The sequence below is a fragment of the Rattus norvegicus genome, chromosome 2 (assembly GCF_036323735.1).
Source record: "Rattus norvegicus strain BN/NHsdMcwi chromosome 2, GRCr8, whole genome shotgun sequence".
NCBI classification, from domain to species: Eukaryota; Metazoa; Chordata; class Mammalia; order Rodentia; family Muridae; genus Rattus; species Rattus norvegicus.
In genome coordinates this window covers 46,869,414-46,878,356 of record NC_086020.1, presented here as the reverse complement: position 1 = coordinate 46,878,356, position 8,943 = coordinate 46,869,414, and the positions used below count along the sequence as shown (strand labels likewise).

Here is an 8,943-nt window from a genome sequence, read left to right as displayed (position 1 = left end):
GACAAAGACAGAAGCGAAGCAAAATCAACTGAACTGCAGACTGACTTGATAGTGGGAGATAATCAAGATGGCGGTGCCAACGATGAATGCTAAAGGATGTGCCAAGGATGAAGGGCACCCATGTTTCTTGGGGCCCTAAATGAATGTTCAATGCTTTTTAATTAAAAAGGAGCGGGAAGAAGAGTAGCCTAGTGAGGAGAAGCCTAGAGAAGGATTCTGTGTGCTCACTGACTAATGGCTGCCATTTATTTTGGTATTGTTTTAGTGGCAGGCAAGGGATGGGGAGCTGTTCATTCCCAGTCTAATGGCATGGCAGACTTAAGAACTTCTGCCCAGATCAAACTCAGAACTAATGCCAACTGCTTGAACACTATATGGAGAAAAACATTCATCCAAAGCTACGTACCTGTTTGGAGAAACAGGTCTTTTTCTTTTTTTTTTTTTTTTTGACTCAGTGTAGAGACTTTTAAACCAGTATGGGAGTAGAAAAGTCAACATATGGCATCTCTCCATGTATCTATTAGCCAAATTATTAAGTCTTAGTCAAACTTTTTTCTTCTACCATTCCCCCCTAAAAATATTCCCCTGTGCTTCTCTGATTATTTTAAAGAAACTTTATTAGAACGCACGGGCAGAGTAACCTTTTTATTTTGGAATGGCTATACAGTCAAAGAATTCTTAGGAAAATAATGCAGAATTTCAGATATCCAGAAAATTCCTCTCTGCCTCATATTCAGTCCCCTGACTATTAACATTAAAAATGGTGCGTTTGTGACAGTGAAAGAATCAGTATTGATATAAAAGTTTAACTAAGTCCACACTACACCATATTTTCCTATAGTTCCTGTTTCACTGGCCAAGCGGGGCTGTGTTTCATGCTGCATTTTAAAGTCCTTATGGGGTTAGCAATAAAATGCTCCATTTCAGCCACTGTCTTTGTAAACTTTTCCTCTATGAAAAGCCTTTATCAGATCAAATGTACATGTTGTGCCCACCCTCCCCACTCCGCCTCATCCACCCTGTCTCCTTTGCCCTAGCCTGGGGGAGAGGATGTCATAGCATCTGTGCACAGCAGCTTGAGAGCAGGATATTACCATACTAGCACACTCTTGGGGGCTCTCTCTAGATTCTCTTTAGAATGCCATTTTGGAATCCCTGCTAGGACGAATGACCGAGTGCAATTTGGTACAACTCGTAAAGCAGAGAATTCAGAAATAGGCCAATACATCTTTGTAAAGGCATTTGCGAGTCTGCTGCTCTGACTGAAGGAGACAAAACTAATGGCTTCCAGGGCGTGGGGTTAATTTCCACCCTGGCTGCTCATAATGCTAAGGTTTCTGTGACTTGGCAGCTCAGGGGAGTTTGTTCATCCTCAGTGTTGGTCAGTTGACTCTGACCAAAAGGTCACCTCACGGGTGCCATGAGTTCTTCATTGTCATGGGAAGCCAGCTCTCCAGACCCATTTCTCAACACTCCTTGTAGTTCTGCATTGTTTGATGCAATGCCTGCTTCTATCCAATCAGTCTTAAGTGCACCGGGGCCTGGCTGGGAGCCAACATGGCGTCATTGCCCATTAATAGAAGCTGATAGAGCTCAGAGAAATGCTTTAGGTCTGGCAAAGGTCCACTTCCTCCCATACTTTGTCTAAGGCAAATATATGGAAAAATCAATTTAGACATGCTTATTTTTTAAACCAGTTTGTGCTAATTTGGGCATTGATTTTTCTTTTTCTAGCTACTGTTGGCTTTAAAAATATTTTGTGACTAATCCTGTTTTTCCTCATTTATACAGCGTCTGTAGACACCGCTTCTTCCCCAAAATGATTTGAAGTGATGCATTGCAAAAACACATTTATTATTAGCATCTGAGCTATTTCTGCTTTCCCTCAAAATGTCCTCCACTAATGTAATATAATAGACAAATTATTATCTACCATACCATTAATATTCCCCTTTAATCTATAAAGAATATGTATATGGTACACGAAGACTCATAGCACACAGTTAGGCAACCTGCAAATGGGAAACATAAAAGGCAGTAACATGAAATGCAGCTGCAGTTTCTACACATGTGTCCTCACCGGGTTGCACATTAGCTAATAAGTCTTAGAAAAGTCAGGAAGAACGGGGAAACAGGATAATCTGGGTAAACCACAGTGACAATCTTTAAAATGTAGCCACCATTTTTTTCAGATGTCTGAGTCAGAAAACGTTGAAAGCACAGTGTAATGAACACATTTGACAATGCTCTCATTGGATACTAGTGAGATAAACTTACCCAGCCCAAGTGCACAAGTTGAAATCCTAACCCCCTAGTACCTCAGAACTGTGATTTGGGGATTAAGGGTCCTTAAGTGAAAATGATTGCTAGACTTAGACACTAATCTGATCTGATTTGTGCTCTTATAGAAAGGGACTAAGATACAGACAGGGACAGAAACAAAACTGCGTTGAAGCCAAGAAGTCAAAGAGGGAGGCCTCAAAGGAAGCCAGTACACTGACGCCCCAGTCTTGGACTTTCAAACTGCAGAAAGGCAACGAAACCATTCTGTGTGTAAGTCACTTATTGCTCCCTTCTGGGACCTTTGTTATGACAGTTCCAGCAAACCAACAGAGACACAAACATGTTTCCTAAGGCCCATCTCTAACAACATCCCTCTCTGCAGGCTGATGACAGAGCCCTAGGTAATTAGATTCTCTAACTCCCATGCCTGGCCTCACACCCGCCATAGTTTGGCAACTCAGGCGTTCCTACGTGAACTTACCACACTGACCCACTGCTGACCAGCCTGGAGACAGAGACCCCAATTCTGGCAGGCTTAGTATGCCCGTAGGGTTCTTCTACCTGGATCAGAAAGACCTCAGCTTTAGACAATTTTGCCCTTTAGCAGCTGATGTAAGCCTTACTGTCAGTCAGTGGCCATATTTTCCCAGAGGAAAACAATATGAATGTATAAAAAGGGAAAGTCGGAGAGGGTCTAATATTCCTCCAGCTTCTTCATTCATTCATTCAACTGACCAACTTGAAAGATGCTGACTGTTCCCGACACTCATTCTGTTGAATTCCATCTGCATCCCGTGAACCAAGGTTGTTACAGAATGACAAAGATAAAGTCAAGGGTTAATGACGCTCCTTTCTGAGCTTTTCCTACAGGAAAAAAAAATGACCAAATAGGAACACTGAGCAGCTCAACACCAATCCTTGTTCAACTCGTCGGAGTCAATCTTTCCAGGAAATGATCAGGCCGGTCCAGGTCCTTCCGTCTTCCCCTAGAGGGGGGCATGGTTCCAGTCTAGTCTTTCACAAACTATTTCAAAGAATATAGAAAGGCGAAATTAAGTAAATAAGGGAAAGTTAGGGACTTGAAAGTCATTTTATTTCCTCAACTAAGTTTCCTGTCTTCCTTTGTACAGGTGAGACTGCAAAACCAAATTTAAATATATCAAGCACCTATACTATAGCTGGACATTTTCCTTGTTCAAATCTTCTTTACTTCTTTCCTTTATTAGAAATGGGACCGTTTTAAGTCTGCTACTGTTAAAAACCTGTACCCATGTTGATAATTAGTCTGATTTTTATTTTTCTTATTTTTTATTTTTATGTCTCAAGGTTTATCTGTGTAGCCATGGCCATCCTGGAACTCATTCTGTAGACTTTGAACTGAGAGATCTGCCTGCCTCTCCCTCCCAAATGCTGGGATTAAAGGCATGTGCCACCATTGTCAGGTTTGACAATTTGATTTTTCTTGTCTAAGCAAAACCAAAACCAAAACAACAACAACAAAGCAAACAAACCAAACAACAACAAAAACGAAACAAAACAAAACAAAACAAAACAAAAAAACCCCAAAAAACCAAAAACAAAACCAAATACCCCTTCTTCTAATGCAGCCCATCTGTAGGAAATGTCCATTCACTGTGCACCCATGCAGTGTACAGAAGAAGGCATTCCTCCCTCCAGGAAACCCCTTTCCTCTCTTTACTACTAAACAGCAGACAGGACATTGCCTGTCCTATCTTTAACTTTCATATGAAAGTTACCTTTCCGAAGAGATGCTCATAGACTTCCACATAACTCATTTATATCTTTGTTTCACTGATTTCGTTTATTTCCCAGGATAGAGTATAGCACAAAACAAAACAACAACCCACTACCTGTGTGATACATCTTCTATCTTTAAATAAAGAATGCCCCCAGTCAAGGATTTCTCAAATATTTCTTCATAACAGATTCTCATTGAGCATTGTTAACATATCCCATTTCTTAGTCTGACAGTACTATGGTGAAAGACCTTGTACTTAGAAAATCTGGGATACATGTGTGTGATATGTGTGCATGTATGTATGTGAGTACATGAATACATGTGTGCGTGTGTGTGTGTGTGTGTGTGTGTGTGTGTGTGTGTGTGTGTGCAGATGCATGTGAAGATGTATGCACGAAAATGTTCATACATAGCGGCCCACAGTTGATGTCAAGATTCTTCCTCAAAACTCTTGTACCTCATTCAATGAGGCAGGGTCTCTCAACCAAGTCTAAATTTCACCAAACATCTAATCTTGCTAGCAAGTTTGCTGGGAGGCAGGCTAAAGGAGGGGTTGGAAGTCTGGGTACCCCTTGCCTAGACTTTCCAAGATGGAATTACAGGTGGGTTGCCGTACTCTCTCAGCAGCCACACGAGGGCTGGCGATCTGAGGTCTGGTCCTCCTGCTTGCACGGAAAGCCCTTTAACTGCTGGGGCATCTCTCCAGCCTGGCATTTTGTTTTTCTTCAGAATATCCGGTTATTTTTACTTCTCTTGTGTGAACAGCTTGCCTTCAGCCACTTGGGGTTGGAGGCAGTACTAGCCTGTAAGTGAGAAGCCTCTGCCAATCTAGGCTTAATGTAGGCGTTGCAAGTGTCATTTCCTCATCTACAGAGTAGGAATTAAAATACCCACTTTGTAGTTCAGGTAGCTGGTTGTCAGTGTTGTATATAAATGTCAGGGTTGTCTCTAACTTTTAATACCCCGTGTGCTTATAATTTCTCCTTCATTTATTACTGTCCTTCTTTTCTTCCTCCTTCCTTCCTTCCTTCCTTCCTTCCTTCCTTCCATTCTTTCTTTCTTTCTTTTTCATACACCCAATAGCTGTTTCAGGAGACATAAAACAGGTCTCATAGCACATTTACTTTTTATGAAGTAGCACACACAATAAATACATGGTACAAAATTGTTCAGTTACACATAGGCTGTAACTACTGTAAATAAACATTGAACATTGAAAAGGCCCAAGGTTTTCAATCAAGGTACTGTGGTTTAATATCTTTCAGCAAAAGTCCATCTGAAAATGGAGCTGCAAATCATCGTTTTTCTCAGGGAAAGAAACCACAAATCATGGGGAGCCCCGAGGAACCCTCTAGGAAAGAGGAGGTTCAGAGTCTTGTGGTCAGCGATGTGGAGAGAGGTGAAGGAAATGGGGCTTTTGTCTGGGTTGGGTGCTGCCGGGGAGGTGAGCCTATAACCAGGTACCTAAGTAAAGCTTACCTAGAAAAGGAGGAGGCTGCGGTTCTAACTGGACATGAACCAGAACTCTCTCAGATGAGCAAGAAAGGATGTTTGGCCATTTTTGTGGTCTGGGTGATGTTCAGGTTTTCACCTTTGGTCAGACATGACTCAGAGGGCTCTTGTTTATGTCTTGATCTGTTATGGTCAACAGAAAAACCCTGGCCAATCTGTCACTTTAGGAACTTGCTCTTGTAAAACAGAAGACTATAGTCCACCTCCCAGAGCCAGGCTAGTTCCCAGTGACAGTGAGACCTAGCTGGGAGTGCCAATCAGGTTCTCTCACTCTCACTTAGCCTGCTGACTATGAGGTCACCACTGGAATGCTTGGTTTTAGGAACACATCAGTTAATTTGCTCTTAAAGATATGGAACCACTGCTATAATCCTGAGCCTTAAAGTCATGTTGGTTCTGCAAGATTCACGATAACTCCTCTGTGCCCCCAAGCTTGGCCTTCACCACTTCAGTGACCAGAGCAGAAAGACTTCAGGTGCTTCTGCCCTGAATGAGCCTACTCCACCGCGGCTGCTGTTTTAGTCTGTTGGTGCCACTACAGTACAGAAGATTGAGTAATTTATAAAGAAAATAAACTTATTTCTCATAGTTATAGAGGCCAGAAGATTCAAGATCCAAGTACCAGCATTCTTCCAGGATCTTCTTGCTGTGCCATTCTGTGATAGGAGGCAGAGAGACAAGAAAAGACAAGGGAGAGAAAGATGAGGAAAGGAGGGGAAAGAGGAAGAGGGAAAAGGAGGGGAAGGGAAGGGAGGGGAGGGGAATCAGGAGCATAGTGTCTCCAGAGTCTGCAGTAAGAGAGAGGTTGGAATGGACACTGAATTCCAGGACAGCCTATTTGTTACAAGCCCCAAAGCAGAAGCCAGAGGAACCAGATCTAAGCCTGCTTCAGTCACTAATTTACTGTATGAAGTAAGAAAAGCATTATAACCTTATGGTACTGGTCTCAAAGGCCACATAATCTGGTTGTTATCCATTTCTTTCTGATCCTGGCATATTATAACTGTTATTGATTTATTAATGTTTTTCTTAAATATATTTGTTTTAAAAGCATTTTATATAAATATTTTTATTAATACTCAGAGTGAAAATAATAAGACTTCCAAAAAACCCTAGCTATCCTTTTCTCTCTCAGTATTGTCAACCTTTCACACTAATGGTGCTGTCTTGTATAATCAATGTATAGAAATGACACCCAAACGCTAGGCCATGAAAATGTTCTGTTTCTATCTTTTTATATTGTAGCTTTGATTTGAGACCAAATCTTGCTATACAGCCTATAGTTGACTTGAATTCACTATGTAGCCCAAGCTAGCCTCAAGTTCATTCTCCTCCTGTCTTTACTTTGAAAGTATTGGGATAACAGGCATTTGCCACCATAACTAAGTACAGCTTCTGTCTTTGTTTCATTGGATTACTTACACCTATGAAGCCAGTTGTTGTGTGGAGGACATGCACAAAGGGAGGTCCATGTGGTGAGGACTGAGGTCTCATGCTAGGAGCAAAACACCAACTACAAGCTATACAAAACCACCTCAGAGGTGAATATTTTAGATTTATCTTTAGTCAAATTTCATATTAGATATTAGACTTCCTTTACTGTAACAAAACACCTGATACAATTGACTTTAAAAGTAGAAAGGTTTATTTCCTCCCAGTTTCAGAGGAGTCAATCAGTCGCCTAGTCATGGTAAAGCCTATAGTGAGGAATTATACCATGGAAGTAATCCAAGACAGAGAATCTATGCACTCACAGCAACTGGGAAATGATAGAGAGAAAGAGGAGGGACCAGTGTCTCAATACCCCTTACAAAGCCACACCCTTAATAGTCTAACTTCCTCCCACTGGGCTGAAACTCCTAAAGAATGTATCGCTTACCATTGTTGCCTTCCACCCATGGTCCTTTCATGTGAAACTCCGAGGCAAGCCACTAACGTCATGCACACGTCGATTTCTGGCTCCCAGGCACTGTCTGTGACTATAAACAGTTAACATGCTCTTGACTGAGTTCTAGGGAAAAAATAATGTTATGCTGGGTCAGGAAATTCACACATTCCTCAGTTAGCATGCAAAATAGTGTGAGGATTTCATTTGCCTATCCTCTGATCTGCAGCTGGGAGTCTTTGAGACCAAACCTACACATATCAGAAGCCATCAAAAAGTGCATAAACCAGAATTAAAACTAAGTATTTCTGAGAATTAAGGGGGAAAAAAAAAAGAACATGATAATGAGCCGACAGGAAAAGGCCTTATTGTTCATGTACTAAGCAGAGCATGTCTTTTTGTGCAGAGTCCCAAGTCTTTGATATTTAGCACAAGGCACATATGTGCTTTGAAAATAACACGTGAACCTACTGTGTAATGAGAGCCTACTGGCATCTGCATGAAGGGATAGGGCTGACCTGATATATAGCAAGCATTCACATATGCGCAGGAAATTTCCTGGTCATAGATAGCTCTGGGGTCTATTCGAAAAGCCTAAGATTTTATGCTACTTTCTTGCATTTTGTGTTGGCTTAAAATTCCAGGTAAAGAAGAATGCTTTAAGAGAACTCCCTGTTAAGCACAGTGTTGAAGACTTGGTCCTCCGTTCAGCAGAGTTCACAGGTGGGATGCTTGGGTGGTGACTGGATCCTTAGAGCGCTGGACTTCTGAATGCCTTCATTCATTCATGGATTCATAACGCAGCAGCATGTTGGTACTGGAGGTGGAAGAGCTTCTACATGGGGCCCATTTAGAAGAAGTAGGTCATTGTGGGTGTGCCCTTGAACAGCACTGGGACCTGAGCTCTTTCCTATCATTTTCTTTGCTTCCTGCCTGCCACGGATGGATTGGGTGGTGTTCCTTCACCACACCCTCCTGCCATGATATATTGTACTCTCTAACCGCCGGCCTATTGGCAACCAGGCCAAGTGGCCATAGACTGAAACCACAAGCCAAAACAAACCTTTTCTCTTTTAAGTTCATTTCCCCCCAGATACTTCGTCATGAATTAACACGTTCTTTCTCATTAACTTGTATTAGTGTTCTTTTCTGGGTCCTGCACCCCTGTGCCCATAAGAACACAGTTGGCTACAGAGTAGCAGTCTTCCACTCACTGTGAAAAGGGAGAGGGCATAAAGTTTTGGAGAATATATTAAGTAGAAGTCTGGATTGTAAGGCTCATAAACCTAATAAGAATCAGGTTTAGGGAAAAGATGAATTTACTGGATGGTCATTACAGCTTGCTGGAATTCAAGTGAGAGCCAAGTTCAGATGCAGCTGAGGTCTCTTCAGTCACAGAGGGAGCCCAGAGCTGGAGAGCGACCAGCTAGCTCTCTGTCTCCCAGACTGGCCTCTGCATATCTGGGTGCAAGCCTTGTCTTATGGCTGACTGCCTTTCTTCTGG

The 8,943-nt window shown here is 42.0% G+C and overlaps 1 long non-coding RNA gene across 1 annotated transcript; it reads right to left on the bottom strand.

The window, feature by feature from the left end:
* Window positions 1-3,192: 3,192 nt before the first annotated feature.
* LOC134485843 (uncharacterized) lies at window positions 3,193-5,845 on the bottom strand. Its single transcript, XR_010064096.1, has 2 exons — window positions 5,522-5,845; window positions 3,193-3,307 (listed from the first exon to the last, which is right to left on the bottom strand). It is a non-coding gene; the product is annotated as an uncharacterized LOC134485843 (long non-coding RNA).
* Window positions 5,846-8,943: the final 3,098 nt, after the last annotated feature.